Source organism: Delphinapterus leucas, chromosome 7 (genome assembly GCF_059928025.1).
Source record: "Delphinapterus leucas isolate spDelLeu-1000000601 "Yukka" chromosome 7, BTC_Dleu_Yukka2, whole genome shotgun sequence".
NCBI lineage: Eukaryota > Metazoa > Chordata > Mammalia > Artiodactyla > Monodontidae > Delphinapterus > Delphinapterus leucas.
In genome coordinates, this window is record NC_143135.1 from 83,788,295 (window position 1) to 83,812,803 (window position 24,509).

The following is a 24,509-nucleotide window of genomic DNA, read 5'->3' on the forward strand; positions in this document are numbered from 1 at the left end:
TGTGTGTGTGTGTGTGTGTGCCTGTATGTAGTATATGAAAGCCGTCTGTTAAAATAATGCTGTTCTTAAGATAGTTCAAAGCAATATGTTTTAATTTCATATTTTCCTTTGATATTGTATAGATATTTTTCTGCTGTCATCAAAGGAAAATATTGTCTCTCCTTTTCCACTTATCAAATTCCATTACTAGTGTCACTGCCTCATAAACAATAGGGCATATTTCAGCTCTCTGATAAAGGAGGTTCTTTGACCATAAGGGAGAGGCCAGAGAGAGCTGTTGAAGTCCTTGTGCATGACACTGCAGTGATAGCTAAGTGTAGGGGAAAGAGTATTGGATATCAAGCTTAAAAATCATATTTTCTGTCCTCATCACTTAAAGTCACAAAACCTATCTGAGCCCTCTTCTTCTTCTATAAAATGGGAACAATGGTATTGGTCTTATATTTTTGTTATAGTTACACATAAAATGTGCTTAGCAAATTATTGTTGGGAAATTTTGCTATTCATAATTCAAAATAATAACAATATCTGTGGGAAATAGCAGTGAATTAAGAAACAGTACAAGCAGTTGACTCCATCTAGATTCATTCATATGAAAGAAGACAAAGGATGGAGAGTGTCTTGGGAATTTGCTGTGAGAGGAAGGAAGAGGAGTGTCTTAGTCCATTCAGTCTCCTATAACAAAAATACCATAGACTGGGTGGCTTATAAACAACAAAAACTTATTTCTCACAGTTCTGGAAGCCTGGGAAATCCAACATCAATGCATAAGCAGATTTAGCATCTAGTGAAGGACCACTTCCTGGTTCATAGATGGCTGTCTTTTGCTGTGTCCTCACATGGTAGAAGGGGCAAGGGAGCTCTCTGGGGTCTCCTTTATAAGGGCACTAATCTATTCATGAGGGCTCTGTTCTCATCATTTAATCATCTCCCGAATGTCCCACATCCAAATACCATCACACTGGGGATTAAGTTTCTACATATAAATTTTAGGAAGGGGGTCACAAAAATTGAGCTTATATTAGGGACTGATATTTGTTGAATGTAAAATATGTGTGAGTGTAATGCTAAATTCTATGTATATATTTATTGATTTATCTTCAACAAATAATTATTTGTCACCTACTGTGTTCTAAGTACCAGGCTAGGCATTGGGGCATAATGGTAAATAAGAGTATCTGGGAAAAAGAAATATTCCTCTACCCTTGTAGGTCCTTCTGGCTGGTTTAAAATTAAACTGGCATGAGACAGATTAACAAGAAAAAAATCAAACAAAAGTTTAATAACATGTATACATGGGAGAGACCCTGGAAAACTGAGTAACGTGCCAAAATGGCTGAAATCTTTAAATACAATTTCAGCTAAAGGAAAAAAGAGGATTTGGGGGCAGTCGTTTGAGACTTCAGCGGGGAGGAAGGTAATTGACATGGAGATGGAAAAGAAAATGTTTGGTGAACAAATGTTTGCCAGGCCATGCAGAGACAATGGGACACAGAGAGGTGTCCCTTTGCTAGGTTCCTCCATTTCTACCACACCTAGCTCATACTATAGTTATCTATAGTGATAACTCCCTTCCTGGAACAGATTCTCTATCTAGTTTCTTTAGGCAGTTAGAGGGAAGGTGAAACTTTCTTCCTGAGCCTTTTGGGCCTTGATTGTTTACAGCTCAAAACAATCCAAATGCCAAAAAGACATTTTGGCGTGGCACATTTTGCTCCCCTACAGTTCTGCTTTTGAAACCTCCTTTAAGAAGTTTCAGAATTCAGAAATTGAGTTGATAGACTGCTTTATCACTCACTGAGCCAATCTCTTGGCCCTGACAATAGGTCAGTTCAGTTACTCATTTCAGGAGACAGTGATTCATATGGGGTCTCAAAGTTTGGCCTATACAGTGCAAGCAGTCAGGTATTTAATAAAGACCATTTCTATGGATACAAAAGAAAAACAAAGGATAATAGTTCAAGAAAATTATTAACCCAGTGTCTGAGTCCTGAGAGCTACCAGTGGAGAAGATTTTTAGATGTCAGGCTCAAAGTATCTTTTGCAGTTTAAAATGTCCCTGATGATGTCATCTAGCATTCAGGTTAACTTTCTGAGTGGCTTATACAGTAACAAAGAGATTGTCTAAACATGGGCTATTGTGGTGATCTCTCTTAAGTTTATACCAAGTTGTTCAGCTTCAGTTTGCTGGGCTTCAGGAAGAGGGCAGTTTTAGCTTGCAATTATTTCAAGTCAAAATTGAGAGAAAAACTGGAAACATTAGATTGAATAGTTGTAGCCAAATATTTGAGGAAACTAGAAGAATTCAAGATCCATTTCAGTTTATATTTGGAAAAACAAAACCTCAAAGACAATTAACAGAACTATAATCTAATATTCATAACTGTGTATTATAGTTTCTGCTGAAACACAATTTTTTCTCTCTAAAATCACCCACATTTCTACCAAAGGAAACCAAATTAAGACTAATTTGTTTTCAAAATAAGTTTAGTTTCATTAAAATTGGCCTATTTACATAAGTCCAAAAAGAATAGAAATTAACTATATAGGTTCATTTAAACCTGCTTTGCTGGAACTTTTCGTAAGGGATCTCCAGATTGAATGTGAATCCAGGAAGCCATGCCCAGGACTTGTCATCACATTCACCTGTAATACCTGTAGATTTGGGTGAATTCTTCTCTTCCTGAAGTCCCCCAAATACCCAGAGGTTTTTGCACGTGCCAGGAAGTGACCTTCCTTATTCACCTGGTAAAGCTGCTAGGAGCCCTGTAAGAAAGGTACCAAGCTGTTTTTCCTCGGGACTTTATGGCTCCATGAAGTCAATCTATCTTAGTTCCTTAAAGAACTAAGATTGGTCTGGTCATATCTGAGTCTATGCATGTATCTCTCAAATATGACATTCCAGTCAAAGCCTTGGTAATATAACCAAAGTTTCCAATTGTGTTCTGTTACAAGGGGAACAGATTCTTAGTGAACTTATGTAAATAACTATATTGCCATAAAAATAAAAAGAGTTCCCAAATTTGGAGGACTCAGGTAGGGAGAAAAAAGGTAAATGTTTCAATTCACTTTACAAAGGTATAATTTACCAAATTGCTGTAAGTCATAGCATAAGAGGAAATGTTTCTTTATATCTGAAAAACAAATATTAAAAAGCCAATATTTCATAGAAAATGTCATAAAATTATAATCATAGACATCACTTCATTCAGTCTATAAATAATTATTATTGATTTTGATTTTTGTTAGCAGTTTTATGAAGGCATCAGGTTTTTCATTAGAACTCTGTACATTCTAATGCAGTTCACTGGTATATGAAAGTTATCAGAAGCCCATATTTGTCAACAAGTCTTTTTAATGAATGTTCTTTTTTAATTTTTTTGTTTTCTCTCTTTTTTCTTGAAATATAGTTGACATACAATACTGTGTTAATTTCAGATGTACAGCAAAGTGATTCATTTATACATACATTTATACATACACACATATATATTCTTTTTCAGATTCTTTTCTATTATAGGCTATTACAAGATATTTAATGTAGTTCCCTGTGCTATACAGTAAGTCCTTATTGTTTATCTATTTTACATATAGTAGTGTATACCTGTTAATCCCATACTCCTAATTTATCTCACTCCCCCTTTCCTCTTTGGTAACCACAAGTTTGTTTTCTATGTCTGTGAGTCAATTTCTGTTTTGTAAATAAGTTCATTTCTATTATTATTTTAGATTCCACATATAAGTGATATAGCATTTGTCTTTCTCTGTCTGACTTACTTCTCTCAGTAAGACAATATCTAGGTCTATCCATGTTGTTGCAGATGGTAGTATTTCATTCTTTTTTATGGCTGATTAATATTCCATTGTGTATATATACCACATTTTCTTTATCCTTTCTTCTGTTGATGAGCACTTAGGTAGCTTCCATGTCTTGGCTATTGGGGTGCATGTGTCTTTTCAAATTAGAGTTTTTATCTTTTCCGGGCATATGTCCAGGAGTGGGATTGCTTGATTATATGATAACTCTATTTTTAGTTATTGAAGGAAACTCCAGACTGTTTTCCATTGTGGCTGCACCAATCTCCACTCCCACCAACAGTAAGAGGGTTCTCTTTTTCCACTCTCTATCCAGCATTTATTGTTTGTAGACTTTTTGATGAGGTCCATTCTAACTGGTGTGAGGTGATAACCTCATTGTAGTTTTGATTTGCATTTCTCTAACAAGTATGATGTTGAGGCCATCTGTATGTCTTCTTTGGAGAAAAGTCTGTTTAGGTCTTCTGTCTATTGTTTGATAAGGTTGTTTGTTTTTTTGATATTTAGCTATATGAGCTATATGTGTATTTGGAAATTAAGCCCTTGTCAGTCACATCATTTGCAAATATTTTCTCCCAGTCTGAAAGCTATATTTTTGTTTTGTTTATGGTTTCCTTTGCTGTGCAAAAGCTTATAAATTTGATTAGGTTCCATTTGTTTATTTTTTGCTTCTATTTCTTTTGTCTTGGAAGACTGATCTAAGAAAATATTGCTATGATTTATGTCAGAGAATGTTTTGCCTATGTTCTCTCCTAGAAGTTTTATGGTGTCATGTGTTATATTTAAGTTTTTAAGCCATTCTGAGTTTATTTTTGTGTATGGTATGAGGGAATGTTCTAACTTCATTGATTTACATGCAGCTGTCCAGCTTTTCCAACACCACATGTTGAAGAGACTGTTTTCTCCATTGTATTTTCTTGACTCTGTAAAAGATTAATTGAGTGGGTTTATTTCTGGGCTCTCTGTTCTGTTCCATTGATCCATATGTCTGTTTTTGTACCAATACCACACTGTTTTGATGACTGTAGCTTTGTAGTGTTGTCCGAAGTCTGGGAGGGTTATGCATCCAGCTTTGTTCTTTTTCCTTAGAATTGTTTTGGCAATACTGGTTCTTTTGTGGTTCCATATAAATTTTAAGATTATTTGCTCTAGTTCTGTGAAAAATCTCATGGGTAATTTGGTAAGGATCACATTAATCTGTAGATTTCTTTGGGTAGGATGGCCATTTAAAAAATATTAACTCTTCCAGTCCAAGAGCATAGGATATCTTTCCACTTCTTTGAATCATCTTCAGTTTCCTTTATCAGTGTTTTATAGTTCTCAGCATATCAGTCTCTCACCGCCTTGGTCAGGTTTATTCCTAGGTATTTTATTTTATTTTTCTGACCTTATTTTAAACAGGATTTCTTTTTATTTTTTTCTCTTTCTGACATTTCATTGTAGTATAAACAAATGCAACAAATTTCTGTATGTTAACTTTGTATCCTGCTACCTTGATGAATTCATTTATCAGTTCTAATAATCTTTGTGTGGAGTCTTTAGTGTTTTCTCTGTAGAGTGTCATGTCATCTGCATATAAGGACAAATTTACTTCTTCCCTTCCAATTTGGATACATTTTATTTCTTTTCCCTCTCTGATTTCTCTAGCTAGGAATTCCACTACTATGTTGAATGGAAGTGGTGAGAGTGTCATCCTTTTTTTGTTCCAGAATTTAGCAGGAAGGCTTCCAGCTTTTCAATGTTGAGTATTATTTTTCTGTGGGTTTGTCATACGTGGCTTTAATTATGCTGAGATATGTTCCCTTTATACACACTTTGGTGAGAGTTTTTATCATGAACTGTTGTTGAATTTTATCAAATGCTTTTTCTGCATCTATTGAGATGATCATGTGGTTTTTGTCTTTTTTTGATATGCTGTATCACTTTGATTGATATGCATATTTTTAGCAACCTTTGTGATTCTGCAATGAATCCACTTGATTATGGTATATAATCCTTTTTATATGTTACTATATTTGGTTTGCTAATATTTTGTTGAGGACTTTTTCATCTATATTCATCAAATATATGGGCCTGTAATTTTATTTTTTAGCAGTATCTTTGTCTGATTTTGGTATAAGGGAGATGGTTGCTTCATAGAATGACTTTGGGTCATTTTTTATTCCATTTTCCCAATACCTAGACTGGCAAGCTTTGTACCTATAGGTCTTGTATGTTGCTTTCATTTTTTTCACTTGTCCTTCTGTCTGCTGTTCTGATTGGGTGATTTCTGTTATTCTATCTTCCAGATCACTTTTTTGTTTGTTTGCTTAGATTTTCTTTATTTTATTTTAATTTTTATTGGAGTATAGTTGCTTTACAATGTTGTGTTAGTTTCTGCTGTACAGCAAAGTGAATCAGTTATACATATATCCACTTTTTTTAGATTTCCTTCCCATTTAGGTCACCACAGAGCACTGAATAGAGTTCCCTGTGCTACACAGTAGGTTATTAATTATCTATTTTATACATAGGAGTGTATATATTTCAATCCCAATCTCCCAATTCATCCCATCTCCCCCTTCCCCTCTTGGTATCCATAAGTTTGTCCTCTACATCTATGTGTATATTTCTGCTTTGCAAATAAGTACATCTGTACCATTTTTCTAGATTCCACATATATGCAATATTATACTATATTTGCTTTTTCTGACTTACTTCACTCCAAATGACAGTCTCTAAGTCCATTCACGTCTCTGCAAATGGCACTATTTCATTCCCTTTTATGGCTGAGTAATAGTCCATTGTATATATATACCACATCTTCTTTATCCACTCCTCTGTTGATGGACATTTAGGTTGCTCCATGTCCTGGCTATTGTAAATAGTGCAGCAATGAACATTGGGGTGTATATATCTTTTTCAATTATGGTTTTCTCTGGGTATATGCCCAGGAATGGGATTGCTGGATCATATGGTAGTTCTATTTTAAGTTTTCTGAGGAAACTCCATACTGTTCTCCATACTGGCTGTACCAATTTACACACTCCCACCAACAGTGCAAGAGGATCCCCTTTTCTCCACACCCTCTCCAGCACTTATTGTTTGTAGATTTTTTAATGGCGGCCATTCTGACCTGTGTGAGGTGATACCTCATTGCAGTTTTGATTTGCATTTCTCTAATAATTAGTGATGTTGAGCATCTTTTCACGTGTTTTATTGGCCATCTGTATGTCTTCTTTGGAGAAATGTCTATTTAGGTCTTCCACCCATTTTTTGATTGGGTTGTTTGTTTTTTTGATATTGAGCTGCATGAGCTGTTTGTATATTTTGGAGATTAATCAATTGTCAGTGGCTTCATTTGCAAATATTTTCTCCCATTCTGAGTGCTGCCTTTTCATTTTGTTTATGGTTTCCTTTGCTGTGCAAAAGCTTTTAACTTTAATTACGTACCATTTGATTATTTTTGTTTTTATTTTCGTTACTCTAGGAGGTGGATCAAAAAAGATCTTGCAGCAATTTATGTCAAAGGGCATTCTGCCAATGTTTTCCTCTAAGAGTTTTATAGTGTCTGACCTTACATTTAGGTCTTAACCCATTTTTGAGTTTATTTTTGTGTATTTCTGCTAGTCTATATTCCAGATCCCTTTTTAATTGATTTTTTCTGTTTTTTATCTCTATTTTATTTCCTCACTGGACTTTATTATTTCCTTCCTTCTGCTGAATTTACATGTTGTTTGTTCTTCTCATAATCCTTTAGGTGGTAGGTCAGGTTGTTTTTTGAGGAAGTTCTGTATTGCTATGAACTTCCCTCTTAGGACTGATTTGATATATTACATAGATTTTGTATGGTTGTGTTTTCATTGTCATTTGTCTTGAGGCATTTTCTGATCTCCTCTTTGATCTCATTGTTGACCCATTGGTATATTAGTAGGATGTTGTTTAGTCTCCATGTGTATTCCACTGTGTATTCATCCCTAGGAGCTGTCCACTGGTATGGTAAGTCTCCTACATATGAACCTCCAAGTTGAGAACTTTCAAAGATGCAAACACGCATTCGCAGTTCCAATCACTTAAGTTAGTTCATGTGTCTGGCACACGTTGTCATGTGCATGCATCCTCTACACTTTTTTTGTGTGCTTTACTGTTCAGTACTGTATAGAGTACAGTAGTACAGTATCTTTATTTCAAGCCCAGGATGTCCAGAAGCAAGCATAAAAGCAGCGGTGATGTAGCTAGTACTGCTAAGAAGCACCAAGTTATAATGATGGAAATAATTGAGAGAGTGGAGTGAGGCAAAAAGACAGTAGACGTCGCTCATTCTTATAACATGAATCATTGAACCATTGGCATGATTCAAAAGAACAAGGACAAGATCATGGAACATGTGAAGTCTGCTGTGCCAATGATGTCAACAATTATATTGAAGAAGTGTGGGAAAGTAATGAATGAGATGGAGAAACTTCTCAGTATGTGCATGCAGGATCAGTATTAGTGTCAAGTCCCACTCAGCTTAATGCTGATTCAAGAGAAAGCTAAAAGACTTTATGAAAACTTGAAGAAGAAACACAAGAATCAGAAGGCGCATCTTTTAATGCCAGCCATGGCTGATTTCATCATTCAAGACTAGAACCAATCTTCACAATGTAAAAGTAAGTGGTGAGACAGTGAGTGCAGATACAATAGCTGCCCGGGAAATTTCCTGAAAGATTTCAGGAAATTATTGATGAAGGCACATATTTACCCGAGCACATTTTAAATGTGGATAAGACAGGACTGTACTGGAAGAGGATGCCAGACTGAAGTTACATCAGTAAGGAGGAAAAAATGCCAGCAAAGGATAGGTTAACTCTTGTTTGGTGGCAATGCTTCCAGCAATATGAAGCTGAAGCCTCTTTTAGTTTATCATTTAGAGAATCCAAAAGCCCATAAAAACATAGCCAAGGGCTCTCTTCCTGTTGTGTGGACGAATAACCCTAAAGCCTGGGTTACACAGGTTACATTTTCCAGGACTGGCTTTTCCACCACTGTATCCCGGAGGTAGAGAAATATTGCTTAGAGAAGGATGTCACATTCAACATTTTTTTTTCCACTCGACAATGCTCTGGGCCACCCCACATTCATGGGCAACTTTCATCGCAGTGTCAGTGTAGTGCATCTGCCACCGAACACTACATTGCTCATCCAACTTCTGGACCAGGGAGTTATAGCGACTTTCAAGAAATATTATTTACATCACTCTTTTCATCAGGCAATAAAGGCGAGTGATGAGTCAAAAACAATCTTGCGACAGTTTTGGAAGGACTATAACATCTACAAGGCCATAAAAAACATTGGCTTTGCTTAGCATGAGGTTACTGCCGTCACCATGAATGGAATTTGGAAGAACCTTTGCCCCAGTTTGTTCACGATTTTCATAGATTTGAGAAGGTGTATAAGGAGTCCAAAGAGGTCTTCAGCAACTTAGTAACCCTCATCAAGAAGCTGGAGCTAGAGCTGCAAGAGGACAACTTCATTGAACTCCTTGCTGTGCAACACAAGGAGCTTACTAATGAAGATCTGATGGAATTGGAGGCCCAGAGAAAGGACAAAGATAGACAAGAGGAAAAAGAAGTAACTGAAGAACCGAAGAGGTTCACGAAGCAGGAAGTGGCAAGGGGATTTTCTTTGTTTGAGGAGACCTCTTTGTTTTTGAGGCACAGAACCCAAATGTAGAATGGCACACGAAGATTGCAGCAGCTGTTGAGAATGCAATCCAGTGCTACCGTGTCATCTATGATGAGAAAAAAAAAGCTACTACCCAGACATCAATGGATCATTTTTTTCAAGTGGGTAGATAGAATTGAGTCCAGCAAGGAACCAGAACCTGTGCCAGGCGTGAGTGAATTGCAGCTTGCCCTCCATCTCCTATTGCTGACGATCCTTCAGTTCTACCATTTCCCACCTCCTTTCCCTCCTCCAATCAGTAACTCTTCTTGCCTGTTCATTCGATGCCAGCCCCTGAATGCCAGCTGTTGTACATACAGTACTACTGTATTTTTCAAGGTACTGTACTGTAAGATTAAAAATGTTTTCTTTATTTCTTGTGTTTGTTTTTTATGTATTATTTGTGTGAAAGTATTATGAACTTAGTACAGTACTATACAGCCAATTGTGTTAGTTGGGTACCTAGGCTACCTTTGTTGAACTTACAAACAAACTGGACTTAGGAACATACTCTCGGGATGTAACTCATTCGTACATAGGTGACTTACTATACATGCTACTCTCTGATGCCAGCTGCCACCTGGTGTGCACACCCACAAAGTACACAAAGTACACATTTGTTGGCACAGCCCTTGACCCACCTTCACTGTGGGAGCACCAGTAATCAACTCAGATGTCCCCCAGGCACTAGTCTGACAAAGACGCTGGTGGGAAAACGTGTCAAACACGCACCCCCACATCTGCTGTAGGAGCACTGGTAAATTGGCTCAGACTTGAGCCCCGAATCCATGTGTGTGCAACCCACAGGTGCTTGCAGGCTCCCAAAACTCACAGTGGCTGGATGCTGTGAGCATGCTAGCAATAAGAATGCTATGGTGTGCCAATGCCCCTCCTTTCATGCAATGATAAAGGGGCTCCTATGGCATATCTCCATCCTGTAGGCCAGGGGTCCCAAACCCCCGGGCCGCGGACTGGTACCGGTCTGCGGCCTGTTAAGAACCGGGCTGCACAGCAGGAGGTGAGTGGCGGGCGAGTGAGCAAAGCTTCATCTGCCACTCCCCATCACTCCCCATCGCTTGCATTACTGCCTGAACCATCGCTCACATTACCGGCTGAACCACCGCCGCCTCCTCATCCCTGGAAAAATTGCCTTCCACGAAACTAGTCCCTGATGCCAAAAAGGTTGGGGACCACTGCTGTAAGCAATCCCAGTTGTAGCCCAGACCATACTTCAGGCCCTTCATGCTGTGACTGTGCAGCCAAACTGAGTCCTCTCCTTGAGTCTCTCTGCTGAACCCTGTTCCAGCACCAAGACTCTGCACACCAGCAGGCACACATCTTGGGCTGGGAAGTGAAGCAACAAGGACCATCTGTGCCAGTCTTTCTCTACCCTGACTGACACAAGCCAAATCCTGCACTCTCTTCTTGAGCCTCTGAAGCTCCCTATCTGTCCTGGCACACCTCCCAGCTGGTGAAGGAAGTTTCCATGGTGAGGGAATTTTTCCTCTTTCCCAGCTCTCTCCCAGGGGCACAGGTCCTGTCCCAATTCCTTCTTTTTTTTTTTTCTTTCATCCTATCCTGCTATGTGGGGATCTTTCTTGCAGCTTTGGTTGTATGAGATCTTTTGCCAACTTTCAGTAGGTATTCTGTGAGAATTGTTCCACATGTAGATATATTTTTAATGCATTTGTGGGAGGAAGTGAACTCCACATCCTTTTACTCCACCATCTTTATCTCTTCCTAAGAATCTTCTTGATGTTGAAGGACTTTAATAAAAATATCAGAGTAAAACAATTTTCTATAAATAAAAAAGACTTAAAATAGCATTGTTAAAGACCTGATTACAGTGCAACTGACAGAAATTTGGTTATATCTGTGACATACAATATTTTAAGAATTTCATTAAATTTTTAGAACATGCACATTAATAACATTTACCCATACAATATAACCTAAGAAGGTTTATCATCACTCATTTGACAATGCTCCCCATATAATTTAGCATACCAAATAAGCCTAATTAGTTTACTATCTCTCTCTGAGATATTTCAAAGGCCCTCTTAAATAAAGTTAGCTAGAGTTTATAAGGACTTCATTTAGAATTTTATTTGGGGAAATTTGTCACAGATACCAAAAGTTACTAAAATTTGGTCAAATAGGATCATAGGAAACTATATCTTTTTACTTAAACAGCGTGGCAATAAAAGCTTTCAAACGCAAATAGCAGAATTTACAACAGATTACTTAAAAGGTAAAAAGAACTCTATAATACTGTTATCAAAATCAGGTCAATATTCCAAGAAAATTTTGTTCTCTTAGTGAGAAGACTAAATTCTAGTTTTGTACAAGCTTACTTTTAATATTAAAGTTAATTTACTCAATTAAATTTGTTCTAATCTGAACCAGTCCTAACAACACACACAACTCTTTTATTAGGGTTCCTTTTCCACAAACGTTCTACAACTTCTTTTATTACGTTTAGATTTTTGTCCTAGCCCCCCACCACTCCTTTTTAAACCTCTCTTTAGGACAAAATTATTTTCTTTTTTACTTATCAAAATATATTTCCATTCCTTATATCTCTTTTTAAAATTTCCTTGCATACAAAGATGTTTTTCTTATTAATTTTAGTAGTTTTAATTACATATATTAATTAGGATTTTTTTTAAACCCTTAGAAACTTTAATTTCTAGTGAAAGCTAAGGAATAAGCAATTGTGAACTGTTTGGTATCCAGTCTTTCTTGACTGGCAAACTTATGAATACATTTCATAATTTCTAGAAGCATACATTCATTTCCTTATAGCATAATTTCTTTTTTTAAAAATGTGGAACAAGACATGTTTGTAATAAACCCAAACATATTTAGTTTTTCTTTAATAAGACAAAAGTAGGTAAAGAGACTTGTTTAGCAATTAATGTTTTATTATTTTACTTTCTTGGAAAATGATCTAGACATTCAATGAATTCCCAGCATTTAACTTAGCACAACTTGAATGTTTCAAGTTAACAAAAATATTTGGAGAAACAATATTAATTAGACATACCATAAAAATAATTATTTTTAAAAACTTCACTACCATATGATCCAGCAATCCCAATCCCAGGCATATATCCAGAGAAAACCATAATTTGAAAAGATATATGCACCCCAATGTTCATTGCAGCACTGTTTACAATAACCAGGACATGGAAGCAACCTAATGTCCATCAACAGAGGAATGGATAGGGAAGATGTGGTACATATATAACATGGAATAGCACTCAACCATTAAAAAGAGTGAAATAATGCCATTTGCAGCAACATGGACCTAGAGATTGTCATACTGAGTGATGTAAGTCAGACAGAGAAAGACACACATCATATGATATTGCTTATATGTGGAATCTAAAAAAGGGTATAAATGAACTTATCTACAAAACAGAAATAGAGTTACATATGTAGAAAACAAACATTGTTACCAGGGGTAAGGGAGGGGGAGGAATAAATTGGGAGATTGGGATCGACATATACACACTACTATATATAAAATAGATAACTAATAAGGACCTACAGTATCACACAGGGAACTCTACTCAATACTCTGTAATGGCCTATATGGGAAAAGAACCTAAAAAAGAGTGGATATATGTATATATATATAACTGATTCACATTGCTGTACACCTGAAACTAACACAACATTGTAAATCAACTATACACCAATGAAAATTTTTAAAAAAAGAGTTCACCTAAAAAGTCTTACCCCATTTATATCTATCTAAATCACTTGTTCCCAAAAATTTTGTTTAGATTACCCATGGAAACTTCATGATACATTAGACAAAGTCAGCCATCATCCCAAGCTATTTTTCTTGCTGACGAATTTTGTAACAGAGATAACATGAACTTATTTGACTTATAGTAAACCTAGGTGGAAGAAAAGTTTTAAATTTAATGCTGATAACTGTAATGATATGCCTATTTTAATTAAAACAATAACTTTAAATTTGCTTTTAATGCTAGATCGCGTGAATTTGAAAAACATTAGGGTTAGTTTATATTATACTTTTAAGATTTAGAAATATTTAGTTCATAAGTGCTTACTTTTAAGCCAATTTAAATAGAACTCTTTTACAAATTAATTTTGGTAATAATATCCAAAACTAGAAAATACCATATTTTTTATGTATATACTTATATACAGATAGATATAACCAGAGATTTCATAGCTTTCATTTTAAAACTTTAGTTATGAATCAGGTATAACAATATAAACCTCACTAGTTTATAAGTAACAGTTGGAATAAGTTAAGTTTATTAGCTCAGATGGCTAAGGCTTTTTACTATTTGTGGAAAAGACTTTTAAGATTTGTATTTGTCCTTGACAAATAATTATGTAGAGTATGAATTAGATTTTGGGTGAGGGAGCTTTTCCAGCAGTTTGTACTTTTAAAAAGGCCTCTTTCCCTCTTCTTCCCACCCATCCCCCCCAGCTTCAGGCTCTACCTAATTGGGTTAACTGGGCTCAGTCTTAGGTCATTGTGGGCTGTGTTCACATTTCCCACTTTATAGAGGTTTGCAAGATAAAGACTGTTGCTTTTAATTCCCCAAAGAACTGGGTTGCTGCCTGAATCATGTCAAAAGGCTGATCCACCCATCCAATTACATTTTTTTAAATTTGCCTATCAGTGAGAATCTTTTCTGACTAAAATAGAAATCAAAATATTTTTATGTTCTAGAATTTCAGGGTTCAATGTATCATGCCTTCAAAAAGCCTGTACAAGGAGTTTAATAAAGCCCCCCTTTCTAAGTACACAAGTTAACCTCAAGCTAATTCCCCCCAGGAGCAAAAGCTTCCACTATTTCTTCTATTAGCCCTCAAATATCAGGCACAGCTTCCATTTCATACTGTGTGGGTTTAGGTAAACCTCTTGTATCCCTTTAGCATGCTCAATTAACATTGCCTGAAGAGTGAATTTACACGCCCTATCTTATAATACCAGCCAGGGGAACCATTCCCCAGTGAGATACAATGTCCATCCCCACAATACAATCAGACAAAATAAACACAACCTTCTTACATAAAGCCTGTTCAAATACACTATTTTTTAAAATAAACTTTCATCTCAATTCCATCAACTCATACATCCTTAACTATAACCTCCACTAGGATCCCATCACAGGCACGGTTCATATTCTGAGGTGCTTATAATTGAGCATTGGGAATCAGCATTAAACAAATATTACATAGTCAGCTAATATTAATTAAAATTATAATGACCACTAAAGTGGTATAAAGTTATGTCATTTAATCTTTTCAGCAACCTTGTAAAATAGATATCATCTCCCTTTCACAGAAGAAAATGAGACTTAAAAAATAAAATTCACCAAGTAAAGTTGAAGGTCTAATTGGCTTTATTTAACAATTCATGAATTAGGCAGTATCACATCTAGCAACTAGAAGAGCTCTCCAAGGAGTTGTACAAAATGGAGGGTTTTTATAGGCCGAAAGAGGGTGGGACAAGGAAGTTTTTAGAAAAAGAAGAGAAAGAATTGTTTAAGGCCAGGTCATCTTCTTTTGTGGGGTTGGGAATGACAGAGTATCATGCAAATTACCACACATTGCTGACCAGGAAATTTAAGATTGTTTACATTCCTGGGAGAGGTTGAAACTGCAATTAATTCTTGGTTTGCTGTTATGGGGGCAAATGACTCCATTTGGGGCTTGTTATTTCTTTTAAACAAGTTAAAGAGCTTGTTTAAGGTCACAAAGCTAATAAAGAGGTGGTAAATTTAGCATTGTTCAGGCTTTTCTATTCCAGAAGGCTGCTCTGGATGGTCTCAAGACTGCATGACCTTAAGGAAGTCCACACTTGACCAACCACTTTCACCTGTTTATATTTTTTTTAAATGTTTCCTGAGCACTTACCATATGTCAGACGCCACACCAAGTAGTGAGCAAAGTACAAATGACACCTGCATTCATAGAGTTTTTAGTCTAATGAGAAAGACAGTGATTAACGAACACTCACAAAATCTGTAATTATAAACTGCAATAAGAATGACTACAAAAAATTACATGGTGTTATGAGAGCATATAATAGAGATACCTGACATAGTTTAGGAGTTGGAAGGCACCCCAAGGAGATGATTTTAAATTGAGACCTAAATATGAGTAGGAGTTAACCAGGTAGAAAGAATAATGAGTGGAGAGGTTTCTAAGCAGTAGAGTTAGGATATGTAAAGGCTCTGAGTCTGATCAGTTTGGTGAAACTTAAGGAATGGAGAAGAGTAAGACAAGCTAAATGTACAGAGGTAGGTAGGAGATAGAATCTATAAGTGTTTTAGCTATTTCAGTGATTTTGTTCTTAATCATAAAAGCAAGGTGAAGACATTGAAGAATTTTGAATACAAGAGAGACACAAGTAGATTTGCTTTATAAAAATCACTTCAAGAATAGGGTGGGGTTTAGATTTGGGAGGGGAGGGTGGAAAAAAGTAGAACATAAGGATATTAATGCCATAATTCTGTTGAGGAATGGTGGTAGCATTACCTGGGCTGGCAAGACATGTACAGGAGTCAATGTTGGAACCCTGAAGTAAGTGGTCAATTTTGTCAACTTAATAATGGAAGTATTTCTGTTTCATCATCCATGCAAATCACCTGGTCACCTGAATATGTTCTTATTTTGGAATTATGTAGGCTTGAACTGAATTGATTGAATGTTTTGGAGGCCTGTACAATGACTATTATCTAGAAAGGTAATTCACACATTGTTTATATTGACCTAACTCTTCCTAGAGATGTTTATAATACAATTTGACTCAGTCATAATTCTCTACATGTCTACTGTGCTAGCAAGGTGCTAGCCCCTGCTGGATTTAAAATGATAACTAAGGCATTGTTCTTGCCTTCAAAGTTAAATGACTTAACAATCTAGACAGGATGATATTAGAGAAAGTATGAACATGAATGACTACAGTATAAGAGATGTAGAAAACAAGCTTTAGTGGGGTCCTAAAAGAGGCCAAGTTGACATCCTACTGAAGGATTGGGGACACTTTCAGAAGAGATATGGCATGAAGATGGACTTGAAAGCATGTGACAAGTTTGACTCGTGGAAGAGGGGTTGGGGGAAATCTGTTTTCTAAAACCATAATCTGGGGAGACAAAAGCTAGTATTTACATAGATAATCTGAGGCAGTAGGATTTATAGAGGTTAGGTTATCTTTAAAAAACAAATTCTTAATGAAGTATTTCCATTTGATTTTCTAATTAGACCACACTATTCACTTAAAAAGGAAAAAAGACTTTTAGTTTTAGCTTTACAATAAAATTGAGAGGAATATACAGAGATTTCCCATATACCACTGCCCTACACATGCATAGCCTTCTACATTATCAACACCATTCACTAGAATGTTGAGTGACCAAGGATGAACCTACATTGACATATCATAATCAGCAAGTCCATAGTTTACCTTAGATTCACTTTTGGTATTGTACATTATATGGATTTGGGCAAATGTATAATGACATATATCCATCATTATAGTATCATACAGAATATTTTACTGCCCTAATAATCCTCTGTGCTCCACCTATTCATCTCTCCCAGCAACTGCTGATCTTTTTATTGTCTCCATAGTTTTGCCTTTTCCAGAATATCATATATTTAGATCACATAGTATGTAGTCTTTACGGATTGGCTTGTTTCACTTAGTAACATGTATCTAAGAGTCCTCCATGTCTTGTCATGGTTTGATAAGTTATTTCTTTAATAATATTCCATTGTCTGAATATACCAGTTAGTTTATTCATTCACTTACTGAAGGATATCTCACTTGCTTCCAGGTGTAAATTTTTGCATGGATATTTGTTTTCAACTCCTTTAGGTTACTACCAAGCAAGTGTGATTGCTGAATAGGTTGTACTGTACGAGTTTGTTTAGTTGTGGACAGCCAAACTGTCTTCCAAAGAGGGTGTACCACTTTAATTTCCACCAGCAATGACAGAGTTCCTGTTGCTCCACATCCTCACCAACAACGCAGTCAGTGTTCTAGATTTTCGCCATTCTAATTGGTTTGTAGTTGTACCTCACTGTGTTTTAACTTGCATTTCCCTGATGACATATAATGTGGACCATCTTTTCATATGTTTATTTTCAATCTGTATATCTTCTTTGTGAGGTATATATTAAGGTCTTAGGCTAATTTTTTTTTATTTATTTATTTTATTCTATTTTTTTTTTTTTGGCCGTTTTGGGTCTTCATTGCTGCACATGGACTTTTTCTCTGGTTGTGGTGAGCAGGGGCCACTCTTCATTGCAGTGCGCAGGCCTCCCATTGCGGTGGCCTCCCCTGTTGCAGAGCATAGGCTCTAGGCATGCTGACTTCAGTAGTTGTGGCATGTGAGCTCAGTAGTCGTGGCTCACGGGCTGTAGAGCGCAGGCTCAGTAGCTGTGGCGCATGGGCTAATTTGCTCCGCAGCATGTGGGATCTTCCTGGACCAGGGCTCAAACTCATGTCCCCTGCATTGGCAGGCGGATTCTTAACAACTGCGCCACCAGGGGAGCCCTCTTAGGCTAATTTTTAAATTGGATTATTTGTTTCCTTATTGTTGAGTTACTTAAATATTGTAGATAATAGTCCTTTATCAGATAGATTTTTGCAAATATTTTCTACACGCCTTGTCTTCTACTTCTCTTGACAATATCTTTCTCAGAGCAGAAATTTTTAATTTTAATAAAGTCCAGTTTATCAATTGTTTATTTCATAGATTATGTCTTTGGTGGTGTTATAAAAAAAAAAAGAAAAAGAAAGCATCACCATACCCAAGTTCATCTAGGTTTTCTCCTATGTTATCTTCCAGGAGTTTTATAGTTTTCTATTTTACATTTAGGTATATACTCCATTTTGAGTTAATTTTTGTGACAGGTGTAAGAGCTGTGTCTAGGTTCATTTTTTTGTATGTGGATGACCAGCTGTTCAAGCACAATTTGTTAAAAAGACTATTTTTGCTCCATTGTATTGCATTTGCCCCTTTGTCAAAGATCAGTCAACTATATTTATGGGGTCTATTTCTGGGCAATTTATTCTGCTTAACTGATTTATTTGTCTATTCTTTTACTGATACCACACTGTCTTGATTACTGTAGCTTTATAGTAAATCTTGAAGCTATTCACTTTTGTGACATCAACTAACATGATTCAGCACTTATTATGTGTGTACTGAAAATACAGCAGAAATTCACCATTCTCTGGGGACATATTTAAAGTTCTGGTAAATCAGGAATCTCTGGGAAACTTTTCTTAAAAAAATAGAATCTTAATAATTATTTCATAAACAGTGAATGGATGGATTCCAGATAGAGAAATAACTTTGAGTATAAATAAGATGGTGGCAACAGAAAGTATGCAAAGAACATTGAGTTATTCATTTTGATTGAAGCATGGAATAAATTAGGATGATAGTGGTGGATAAAGGTAGAATATTAGAACCATATTACTGAAGTTCTTACAGGACAGTCTACTGTATAGCAGAAAGAAATTTTCAGTTGCCACACCTACCCTGAGGATTTACAGCAAAATTGTGACCGGAAAATAAATATATATATTTATGCACATATATATTATTTGCTAACATATCTCAGTATTTAATAACCCTTGTGATAAACAACCTAAGGGCTGGCAATATTGTTTTCCACATGACTGAGATCTTGAGCAGTAACTGGAATTTGCATTAATAGATCTACTGAGAGTTTTATCAGAAGAAGAGCTTTCTTTATTAGGCAGTCATTTGGAATCTATTTCCCCTCATTTGGGAGTAGTTCCCAAGCTAAATAACTGTGCTATTTATATCCATGACCTCTTTTCAATGTGCCTTATCAGCTGAGCACTATAGAGACATCCTTGAAAGAAGTATTATTATTATTTGGGTCAGAAATATCAATCAAAATGAGTGTAATTAGATTTTTTTAAAAGAATGCTAGATTTTTTGAAGTAGCTTTATCAGTAAGTCCTTAAACTTGTTTCCATTTGAATTGCTAAGCCATTATGCACAATAATACAATTAGACGTATTTTCTTTGCTTAATGTAAAACTTTATATTTTTTTTATTTAACATCTTTATTGGAGTATAATTACTTTACTGTGTTGTGTTAGTTTCTGCTGTATAACAAAGAAAATCAACTATATGTATACATATATCACCATATCTCCACCCTCTTGCATCTCCCTCCCACCCTCCCAATCCCACCCCTCTAGGTGGTCACAAAGCACCAAGATGATCTCCCTGTGCCATGCAGCTGCTTCCCACTAGCTATCTATTTTACATTTGGTAGAGTATATATGTCAATGCTTACTATCTCACTTTTTCGCAGCTTGCCCTTCCCCCTCCACATGTCCTCAAGTCCATTCTCTATGTCTGTGTCTTTATTCTTGTTCTGCCCCTAGGTTCATCAGAACCATTTCTTTTTTTTTTTTTTAGAGTCTATATATATATATATATATATATATATATATATATATATATATGTGTGTGTGTGTGTGTGCGTTAGCATATGGTATTTGTTTTTCTCTTTCTGACTTACTTCACTCCATATGACAGACTAGGTCCATCAACCTCATTACAAATAATTCAATTTCATATCCTTTTATGGCTGAGTAATATTCCACTGTATATATGTGCCACATCTTATTTATCCATTCATCTGTCAGTGAACACTTTGGTTGCTTCCATGTCCTGGCTATCGTAAATAGTGCTGAAATAATTCATTTTGAATTATGGTTTTCTCAGTGTTTATGCCCAGTAGTGGGTTTACTGGGTCATATGGTAGTTCTATATTTAGTTTTTTAAGGAAACTCCATACAGTTCTCCATAGTGGCTGTATCAATTTCCATTCCCACCAACAGTGCAAGAGGGTTCCCTTTTCTCCACACCCTCTCCAGCATTTATTGTTTGTAGATTTTTTGATTATGGCCATTCTGACTGGTGTGAGATGATACCTCATTGCAGTTTTGATTTGCATTTCTCTAATGATTAGTGATGTTAAGCATCCTTTCATATATTTGTTGGCAATCTGTATATCTTCTTTGGAGAAATGTCTATTTAGGTCTTCTGCCCATTTTTTGATTGGGTTGTTTGTTTCTTGATATTGAGCTACATGAGCTGCTTGTATATTTTGGAGATTAATCCTTTGTCAGTTGCTTCATTTGCACATATTTTCTCCCATTCTGAGGGTTGTCTTTTCATCTTTCTTATGGTTTCCTTTGCTGTGCAAAAGCTTTTAAGTTTAATTACGTCCCATTTGTTTATTTTTGTTTTCATTTCCATTTCTCTAGGAGGTGGGTCAAAAAGGATCTTGCTGTGATTTATGTCAAAGAATGTTCTTCAGATGTTATCCTCTAAGAGTCTTATAGTGTCTGGCCTTACATTTAGGTCTTTAATCCATTTTGAGTTAGATGTTAGGAAGTATTCTAATTCCATTGTTTACACGTACATGTCCAGTTTTCCCAGCACCATGTATTGAAGAGGCTGTATTTTCTCCATTGTATATTCTTGCCTCCTTTATCAAAGATAAGGTGACCATATGTGCGTGGGTTTATCTCTGGGTTTTCTATCCTGTTCCATTGATCTATATTTCTGTTTCTGTGCCAGTACCATACTGTCTTGATTACTGTAGCTTTGTAGTGTAGTCTGAAGTGAGGGAGCCTTGTTCGTCCAACTCCATTTTTCTTTCTCAAGATTGCTTTGGCTATTCTGGGTCTTTTGTGTTTCCATACATATTGTGATTTTTTTTTGTTCTAGCTCTGTGAAAAATGCCATTAGTAGTTTGATAGGGATTGTATTAATCTGTAGATTGCTTTGGGTAGTATAGTTATTTTCACAATGTTAATTCTTCCAATCAAAGAACATGGTATATCTCTCCATCTCTTTGTATTGTCCTTGATTTCTTTCATCAGTGTCTTATAGCTTTCTGCATTCAGGACTTTTGTCTCCTTAGGTAGGTTTATTCCTAGGTATTTTATTCTTTTTGTTGCAATGGTAAATGGGAGTGTTTCCTTAATTTCTCTTTGAGATTTTTCCTCATTACTGTATAGGACAGCAAGAGATCTCCTTGCATTAATTTTGTAACCTGCTACATTACCAAATTCATTGATTAGCTCTAGTAGTTTTCTGGTAGCATCTTTAGGATTCTCTATATATAGTATCATGTCATCAGCAAACACTGGCACTTTTACTTCTTCTTTTCCAATTTGGATTCCTTTTTCTTCTCTGTTGGCTGTGGCTAAAACTTCCAACACTATGTCAAATATTAGTGTTGAGAGTGGGCAATCTTGTCTTGTTCCTGATCTTAGGGAAAATGCATTCAGTTTTTCACCATTGAAAATGATGTTGACTGTGGGTCTGTCATATATGGCCCTTATTATGTTGAGGTAAGTTCTCTCTATGCCTACTTTCTGGAGAGTTTTTGTCATAAACAGTGTTGAATTTTGTCAAAAGTGTTTTCTGCATCTCTTGAGATTATTGTATGGTTTTTCTTCTTCAATTTGTTAATATAGTGTACCACATTGATTGATTTGCATATATTGAAGAATCCCTGCATTCCTGGGGCAAACCCCACTTGATCATGGCGTATAAGACTTTTAATGTGCTGTTGGATTCTGTTTGCTAGTATTTTGCTGAGGATTTTTGCATCTATGTTCATCAGTGATATTGGCCTGTAGTTTTCTTTTTTTGTAGTATCTTTGTCTGGCTTTGGTATTAGGGTGATGGTGGCCTTATAGAATGAGATTCGGAGTGTTCCCTCCCTCTGCTATATTTTGGAGGTGTTTGAGAATGATAGGTGTAAGCTCTTCTCTAAATGTTTGATAGAATTTGCCTGTGAAGCCATCTGGTCCTGGAGTTTTGTTTGTAGGAAGATGTTAAATCACAGTTTCAATTTCACTGTTTGCAATTGGTCTGTTTATATTTTCTATTTCTTCCTGGTACAGTCTCAGAGGGATTTGCTTTTCTAAAAATTTGTCCATTTCTTTCAGGTTTTCCATTTTACTAGCATATAGTTGCTTGTAGTAATCTCTCATGATCCTTTGTATTTCTGTAGTTTCAGTTCCTACCTGTTTTTCATTTCTAATTCTGTTGATTTGAGTCTTACTCCTTTTTTTCTTGATAAGTCTGGCTAATGGTTTATCAATTTTGTTTATCTTCTCAAAGAACCATCTTTTAGTTTTATTGGTCTTTGTATTGTTTCCTTCATTTCTTTTTTCATTTATTTCTGATCTGTTCATTATGAATTCTTTCCTTCTGCTAACTTTGGGTTCTTTGGTTCTTCTTTTTCTAATTGCTTTAGGTGTAAGATTACACCTAGGTTGTTTATTCGAGATTTTTCCTGTTTCTTGAGGTAGGATTGTATTCCTGTAAACTTCCCTCTCAGAACTGCTTTGGCTTCATCCCCTATGTCTAGGGTCATCATGTTTACATTGTCATTTGTTTCTAGGTATTTTTTGATTTCCTCTTTGATTTCTTCAGTGATTTCTTGGTTATTTAGTAATGTATTGTTTAGCCTCATGTGTTTGTATTTTTTACAGTTTCTTTCCTATAATTGATATCTAGTCTCATAGCATTGTGGTCGGAAAAGATACTTGATACATATTCAGTATTCTTAATTTTACTGAGGCTTGATTTGTGACCCAAGATATGATCTATCCTGGAGAATGTTCCATGAGCAATTGAGAAGAAAGTGTATTCTGTCATTTTTGGATGGAATGTCCTATAAATATCAATTAAGTCCATCTGGTTTAATGTATCATTTAAAGCTTGTGTTTCCTTATTTATTTTCATTTGGGATGATCTGTCCATTGGTGAAAGTGGGGTGTTAAAGTCCCCTACTATGATTGTGTTACTGTCGATTTCTCCTTTTATGGTTTTTAGCATTTGCTTATGTATTGAGGTGCTCCTATGTTGGGTGCATAAGTGTTTACAATTGTTATATCTTCTTGGATTGATACCTCGATCATTATGAAGTGTCCTTTTTTGTCCTTTGTAATAGTCTTTGTTTTAAAGTCTATTTTATCTGATATGAGAATTGCTACTCCAGCTTTCTTTTGATTTCCATTTGCATGGAATATCTTTTTCCATCCCTTCACTTTCAGTCTGTACGTGTCCCTAGGTCTGAAGTGGGTCTCTTATACACAGCATATATATATGGGTCTTGTTTTTGTATCCATTCAGCCAGCCTGGGTCTTTTGGTGGGAGCATTTAATCCATTTACATTTAAGGTAGTTATCGATATGTATGTTCCTATTCCCATTTTCTTAATTGTTTTGGGTTTGTTATTGTAGGTCTTTTCCTTCTCTTGTGTTTCTTGCCTAGAGAAGTTCCTTTAGCATTTGTTGTAAAGCTGGTTTGGTGATGCTGAATTCTCTTAACTTTTGTTTGTCTGTAAAGGTTTTTATTTCTCCATCAAATCTGAATGAAAGCCTTGCTGGGTAGAGTAATCTTGCTGGTACGTTTTTCCCTTTCATCATTTTAAATATGTCCTGCCACTCCTTTCTGGCTTGTGAGTTTCTGCTGAAAGATCAGCTGTTAACCTTCTGAGGATTCCCCTGTATGTTATTTGTTGCTTTTTCCTTGCTGCTTTTAGAATTTTTTTGTGTGTTTAATTTTTTATAGTTTGATTAATATGCATCTTGGCATGTTTCTCCTTGGATTTATCCTGTATGAGACTCTCTGCACTTCCTGGACTTGATTATTTCCTTTCCCATGTTAGTGAAGTTTTCAACTCTAATCACTTCAAATAATTTCTCAGTCCCTTTCTTTTTCTCTTCTTCTTCTGGGACCCTTATAATTCGAATGTTGGTGCATTTAATGTTGTCCCAGAGGTCTCTGAGACTGTCCTCAATTCTTTTCATTCTTTTTTCTTTAATCTGCTCTATGGTGGTTATTTCCACTATTTTATCTTCCAGGTCACTTATTCATTCTTCTGCCTCAGTTATTCTCCTATTGATTCTTTCTAGAGAATTTTTA

At 35.9% G+C, this 24,509-nt stretch overlaps 1 protein-coding gene across 1 annotated transcript in view; it reads left to right on the plus strand.

Moving 5' to 3' along the window:
- The window catches only part of LOC149748799 (guanylate cyclase soluble subunit alpha-2), a 71,187-nt gene that overhangs the window by 27,288 nt on the left and 19,390 nt on the right, over positions 1–24,509 (plus strand). The gene's annotated exons all lie outside the window — the stretch shown is intronic.